Raw genomic sequence first — 7,395 nt, 5'->3', positions numbered from 1 at the left:
ATTACATGCACAAGTCTCATGGACGTTTTTGGTAGGTCTGGCTTTGAACTGCAGCCCTTAGATTTCAGCATCCTGGGTAGCTAGGATTTACAGGCATAAGCAACCATCCTCTGTCTTATTTTACTATTTTTATCCAGCTCTTCCCTTCAACTTCAATGTTTTTTTATTGCGGTCAATAGACCTAATCTCTGGGCCTCATTGCTGTTTCTTAACTATTTTTACGGAGGGTAGGGTTTGAACTCTAGGCCTGAGTGCTGTCTTTGAGCTCTTCAGCTTAAGGTGAATGCTCGAGTTATTCACCCACAGTGTCACTTAGGGTTTTCTGGTGGTTAATTGGACATAAGAGTCTCATGAACTTTCCTTCCCAGGAAGGCTTTGAACCGTGATTTTCATACCTCAGCCTCCTGAGTAGCTAGGAATACAAGACAGAACCACCAGTGTCCTTGTGTTTCTTAGCTTTTTGGCTCAAGGATGATGTTTTACAACTTCCACAGCTCAGCTTTTAGCTTTTTTCTGGCTTATGGACATAAGATTCTAATGTACTTTTCTGTGTAGTCTGGCTACAAACTGATCCTCAGATTTCAGATTCCTGAGGTGCTCCAATTATACACATGAAACACATAACCATTGCCCATTTTAAAATGTTAATATGTTCTTTTTTCCACTTAAAAATTTTTTTCATTTTTTAAAAATTTTTTATTGTATATGTGCTAGTCCTGGGGCTACAAATCAGAGACTGGATACAATGCCAGAACTTTTCCTTCAAGACTAGTGGCTTACTAAATGAGCCAAAGGAAAGCTTGTAGATATACTTGTTTTGTCTTGGTGCTTGAACTAAGGCCCCAGGTGCTGTCCTAAAAAGTGATTAAAAAGTGATTGCCTAGTTTGCCATTTAAGTCACAGATCAACTCTTTTTTTAATTCTTGGTAGCTAATAGGAGATGAGCCTTATGAAAAGCCCCGCATGAATCAGTTGCCTGAAATCTGAGGATCATGGTTCAAAGCCACCCAGGGCAGGAAAGTCCATGGGACTTTTAGCTCCAATTTATCAATGAAAAGTTGGGAGTGGTGGAGCTCTATCCTTGAACAAAACATTCTCAAGCCATAGGATAGCACACAGATGCACACAGAGAGAAAGCCTTATGGACTTTCTTGTATGGGCTAACTTTGACCCATGCTCCTCAGATTTCATCCTCTCTTCATCCTCTCTCCGTTTAAAATGTTATTGGTCCTGCGGCTTCACCTCTGACTCTGGGCCCTATATCTTAGCTTTCACAATCAATACTGGTGTTTTTAACATCTCTGCCACAGCTCAAGGTTTTGTGCTGTGTAACTGGAGATAAGAGTCAAAAGCAGGTTCCTGCCCTGGCTGACTTGACACTGCAATCCTCAGATGTCAGCCTCTTGTGTAGTAAGGATTACACACATGACCAGCAACATTTGGGTCATTTTAAAACTTTAATATGTGCTTGCTTCCACCTCCTTTTATTTTTATTATTTTTTTTATTTTTGCTTGTCCTGGGAGTAGAAATTGAATTTCAGATGCTCTCTCAGTGCATACATGGGACTAACCATAACATTTGGCATTTGTGGGGAAGTTAATTGGAGAGAAGAGCTATGCCAGATTCAGGAGGCTGAAAATTGAAGAAAGTCCTTAATGCTCTCTTCTATAATTAACCACTAAAGGCTAACTTGGACTTCCTATCACTCTACAATCCCTCATGACGGACCTGGTCATCTACAGACACTTTCTTGTAAATGTCATCCTTTGAAAACATGTACAATTCTATTTGTTCCTCATCTTAAGATCTAAACCTACATAGCGCTGATCTCAATTAGTCATGGAATACCAAATATGATAGGAAGACAAACCTGAGAGAGACACATGCAATACAAAAGCAGAGCTTGCTCAGTTCCTCAGCACTCAAAGAGGGGAGGATTTGGAAGGGGGAGGAGAACTTCATGAGCCTTTCTACTCTTTATTTTAGCAGTAGGTTGTGGGAAATGTGTGGTTTTATTTCAACATGAAAATATCTCAATGCATGGCGATCTTGCCTGATGGGTTTATATTTTCTGCATAAATGTTATGGAAACTCATACATAACTCTCTTTTCATCCTGCAGTAAAGGTCAAAGCAGCAGGAAATGGAGATGATAACAGATGATCGCCAGAGTCACAACTTAAGAAGGTTTCAGAGGATGGGGATTTTCCCTTGACTCCTTTTCCATTTTCTTCTTATAGCTTGTAACTGTAGGGTTGATGTTGACAGTTGTTTGTGGGAATTTTTGTTTTTCTCCATATCCAAGTCTTATCTCTGCTTAGTTTGCTTCTCTATGCAGTATTTGACTTGCTCAACTCCTGCCTGATTGCATCAACGAACTCCTCTTTCAGCTTGGTTAGTTCTTTTCTGATCTCATCTAAAATATCCTGCTTCAGTCTGTCACAGTCAAGGCTTTCTGTCTGGACCCCGTCGGCACTGGGCTGGGACAAGGGTGTGGACTTATAATGGCTCATAGGACCTGTAGTCAAAAACAATCTGATTTTTCCTTGGAGAATCTCATCTGGAGATGACGGGTGACTTGCTGCCATTCATTGTATTTGTTCTTTCCCAAGGTTTCCTGGTTGGTTCAGGTGTACTTGTTGATGAGACCTTAGAAGTTACAGGTTCTGATTCTTCATTTTTTGCTTCTATTATTGATCCCTTTTCGGCCATTCTCCTTCTGGCCATCAGGGGACTCATTTCCTCCATTAAGCTGCTACCTGCCAAGAGAACGGGTCCATTTCCACCACCCATGTCTGTTTTAGCTGACACGGAGTTCACATCTGTGAACATCGGGCAAAGAGACATCTTCCACCCATGACAATTTCCTAAGCTTGGCTCCAGCAATCGCAGCTGCAAGTCCAGTTAAAGGACGATTGTCTTCTGAAAAGGATCCCAGAAAAAAAAATACGGATGCTGGAAGGGAGGGGCAGGAGGTGGTACAGGAGAGGGGCTTGATTAGGAAGAGGGGGTGGGGGAAGAGGGCCAGAGGCTAGCAGTGGGGGTTAAGGAGGAGAGAATACAGAGGCCTGGGCTGGACCTGGTGGGAGTGGTGGAGGAGATGGAGATGCAGGTGGTCCCAAGATAACACCCTGCTGGGCTGGAGCCTCCGACAACTGAGAGGCTTCCTGAAAGCCTGGCTCAGAAGCAGAGGGTTCTCCCCGCTCAGAGTTTACAGGGGTCTCCACAAAGGCAGAGGTGGCAGTACTCGGCACTCTGCTCTCTTGATCCCATTCCTCTTGCTCCAGCTGCTCCATCTGCTCCCGCTCCAGCTGCTCCACCTCTCTCTTTCCAACTTCTCTCCAGCCTCTCTCTCTCTACATTTCTCTCTCTGGTCTTTCCCTCTCCATTTTTTCTCTCTCCAGCTTGTCCCTCTCCAGCTCCTTCTGACATTTCTGTTCTTGCAGTTGTCTTCTTTGGATGTCCAACTCTTCTTCGTATGGGCCATTTTGAATTTGATCAGGCAGTTGTGAATTTTGTCTAGGCAATGTTGGTCCTGCCTCCTGTGAATTCAGCACTTCTAAGGCAATGCATGCCTTAGATGCCTATGATGCACATAGCACTTGCGAAGACATTAGCATCCTCTTTGCTGCCATAGTTAAGACTGTACATCTGCTTGGCATCTCACCACTGGTGGAAGGTCTGTGTTGCTTGATTATACTTTAATCCTTTGGGGATGGCACAGTTGATCACCAATTGATGATCCTGGATCTTCCTGCCCAGCACTCTGAATGTGTTGTTGCCTGTATGATGATGGATATGAACTCTGCTGAACCACAGCTGGCATCCACTTTTATTGGCATCATCACAAGCCAATGCAGCAGCTCTTGCCTGACTCATTGAGCCAGCAGGCCTGATGCATGCGGCACGGGAGTGGGCTCCTCTGGGACCGCAGGGTTGGCTCATTCAGTGCTTCTCTGCTATACTGGTGGCCAGCTACTCCATCACCTGCTGTCGCGCCGGCCAGGCCTGGGTTGCAGGGTAGGTGGGCCGCTTTGGCTGCCTGCTGCTGCCGCTGCTGCTGCACAGGCCCCTGAGGACCGCGAGGACCAAGAGGACTGCAGCCGTCCCAGCCGTTGGAGGATAGTGGGGCATGCCAGGAGGCGCTGGTGCGGGGCGTGTGGAACACTCAGGCTCTTCCCTCGCCCCTGCCCTCCCCTACCGCTGTTGCCCTCCCCGTCTCTTCCCCCGTATAAGTAAACTTTTATATCTTACAAAAATAACTTTTACCTGGGGACTGGTGGTTCATGCCTGTAATCCTACTCAAGAGGCTGACATCGAGGATCACAGTTTGAAGCCAACATAGGTAGAAAAGTCTGTGAAATTCTTATCTCCACTACACTACCAAATATACTAGAAGTGTGGCTATGACTCAAGTAGTAAAGTGCTAGCCTTCATCAAATTATCTCAGAGCCCAGGCCACGAGTTCAAGCCCCTGTACTGGTAAAAAAAAGAAAAGTTTCATTAGTTTATATTATACTAGGATTATGGTGTGTGACACCAGTGCTGGGATTCAGAAACAACTTTTGTAGTAGCTGCCACTTTTGATCTTTTCCCTAGGAGTTTTTATGATTGTTTTTATCCATGCCTTATATTTACATTCCACTAATGGAATCATTTTTTTGGTTGGAGGCACATTTCAATAATTCAATAACATATCAAAAAGACATTTTTCGTTATTTTAAATAGAGAAGGGAAACATGCTGAGTCTGAGCCCAGCAGAGAATGAATGATGGTTTGATTGCAGATATGTGGAATGTATTCCAAGATGTGGGAACCTACCAATTTGGGTGCCTCAGTTATCAGGTCTTCCTGAAGCTTCACAATAAACTTCTATGATGTCATAGCCACCTTTGCTATCACAACCGATAGATGTCAGGCACTGATCTCACCCTTAGGTGGACTTAGATACAGAGGGAGGAAAAAATAATATTTAGAAGAAATGACGATTGACCACAAGACCACAGTTTGATGAGCTTTCCTGATTGAACTTTGAGATTTCATGAGCAGAACAGGCTCATCTCCACACAAGACTACTAAGCACTGAGGACCAGGCATTATTGTAGGCAACTAGAGAGACAGATGTGAATACAGATGTGAATGGCCTGCCTCCATGCACATGTCAAGCTGTTAGAGAAAACCATAAATCAAAATGATAATGTCAATAAATCAGAAGGATGGCCATGCGGGGAGACAGCTTCACTTTGAGGATTGGAGAACAAGACATGATATAATAGTAGGAGGCATCATCCATGCAATGATTGCTTTTCCAGGCTGGCTCCAATCTCAATCACAGATCTCGTCCTCCTGAGTTGCACACTATAGGTGTCAGGCACCTGCAGTGGGCTCTTTAATATAAATATCTATAACCAATGTGTGTTAAGTTTCTTGGAAGTTTTTTGTGAGAAAGGTTAAAAATTAAACATATCATGCACCCTAAACTTTCTTTTCACTATCTTCTAACTATTTCAATATGAACCGTCTTACTCACTTTTTGGAAAAGTCAAGACTTTTTTTTTTCATTGTTCAAATGCTAGGGAGGGAATAAAAATGACAGCTTCTTTGCCAAAGTACTAGAATGTACTAGTCATTTTAACTGACCAGTTTTGCCAAATAATATGTCTTGCCCTTCATGGATTTTTCATCTTCAATAATGTTAGATGAATAAAACTATAAATAGGAGAAAACCAACCACATAGTAGCAAATTTATCACAATTACATATATAAGCTGTCCACTTTTTACCCAATGAAAACAGTTGCCACAAGCATTAAAACTTTGAATAAAAACTTGGAGATTCTTCCTCTTCATAAAGTTGGTTTTTTTTCTTTTTTTCTTCTTGCTTTGTTTGTTTTGGTTGGTTGTTGGCCTTGACCTTTTGGTCTGGGGGCAGTCCCTCAGCTATTCAGCTCAAGGAGAGTGCTCTACCACTTGAACCACAGCACCACTTCTGGTTTTCTGGTGGTTTTCTGGAAGTAGGTCTCACAGAGTTTCCTGACCAGACTGTCTTTGAACTGCAATCCTCAGATCTCAGCTTCCTCAGTAGTAGGATTGCAGATGTTAACCACCAGCAAATGGTCAAAATAGTATTTTTTTCAATTTGGCTAGCTTGAATGATTGCCACGGAAATAAATAGAATGTAAAATTGTTAACTTGTGCTAAAATTTGCAATAGTTTTACCTTGAAGAATAGTGAAACATTTAGAATTACATATTTTGAGAAAATGTAGCTGATTAACTTTTATTGATTTAAAATACTAATATACGTCTCTTTTTATTTAAAATACTAAAATATATCTCTCTTTGAGGACACTGAAGTCTGAGTTCAAAACTTGTACTTGTTGGCAGTCACTCAGAGTTAATTCTGTAAGCTCATTTTTAAATCAATCATAGATTAAATAACTTGAAGCTTACAAGGTGTCTTTTGTTAAGAATAAGTGAAATAAACCTAAACTCCTGCCTTTCAAGTAACAGAAGGAATCTTAACGTCTAGAATGTATAGACTCAAAATATGAAACACACAAAGAACATTAAGGGAAAAGAACAAATAATCTTATCAATAAATAGGTAAGTGAATTGACTAGATAGGTCCCAAATCAAATATAGATGTCTACGGAATACACGAAAAATATTCAATGTCTTTAGCAATCAAGGAAACACAAATCAAATCTATGTTCAAGTTCCATCTCTGCCTAATGAGAATGCCTATTATCAAAGAAAACACAAATACTGGCAAAGAGGTGGGGAAAGACACTCTACACAGTGTTGACAATTAAATGAATCAATGTATCCACAACAGAAATCAGTGTGGAAATTCCACCCAGGAAATCCTACATATACACCTGAAGAAATTTAAGTCAGCGTTATAGTAGAGCTGTGTGCACACACATTTTTTACAGCAGGATTCAAAATAGTCATGTTTTAGAATAAGCCACCACAGGCAGGAAAGTATGTACTACTGTAATCTCCAATTAACAATAAAAACAAATCTTGGAATAGAGCTGTAGATCAAGTGGCAGAATACCAGCCTTGATGTATAAAAAGCCAAGCAAGAGATGAAGACCCTAGGGTCAAGCCTCAGGACTGCCAAATGTGCATGTACGCACGCATTGTCCCCCACCCCCGCACAATGCTGCTTATATTTTTTAGCCAAGCTTCTTATTCCCCTATGATTCATGCATCTATGACAGAGCTAAATATAATGGGAAAGTGATATTTAAAATGGTAAACTTATACTGAATACCCAGGTATATTTCTCATTTTTTTTGTGGTCACTGGGCTTGATCTCACAACCTGAGTGCTTTCCTTGAGCTTTTTCACTGAAGGTTGGCTCTCTACAACTTGGAGCTACAGTTCAA

The 7,395-nt window shown here is 41.7% G+C and overlaps 1 pseudogene; it reads right to left on the bottom strand.

The window, feature by feature from the left end:
- Positions 1-2,330: 2,330 nt before the first annotated feature.
- LOC138822531 (protein enabled homolog) lies at positions 2,331-3,879 on the bottom strand (annotated as a pseudogene).
- Positions 3,880-7,395: the final 3,516 nt, after the last annotated feature.

This window comes from Dipodomys merriami, unplaced genomic scaffold (assembly GCF_024711535.1).
Source record: "Dipodomys merriami isolate MVZ:Mamm:240054 unplaced genomic scaffold, mDipMer1.0.p SCAF_1119, whole genome shotgun sequence".
Taxonomy (NCBI): Eukaryota; Metazoa; Chordata; class Mammalia; order Rodentia; family Heteromyidae; genus Dipodomys; species Dipodomys merriami.
This window is presented reverse-complemented; position numbering and strand designations above follow the sequence as displayed.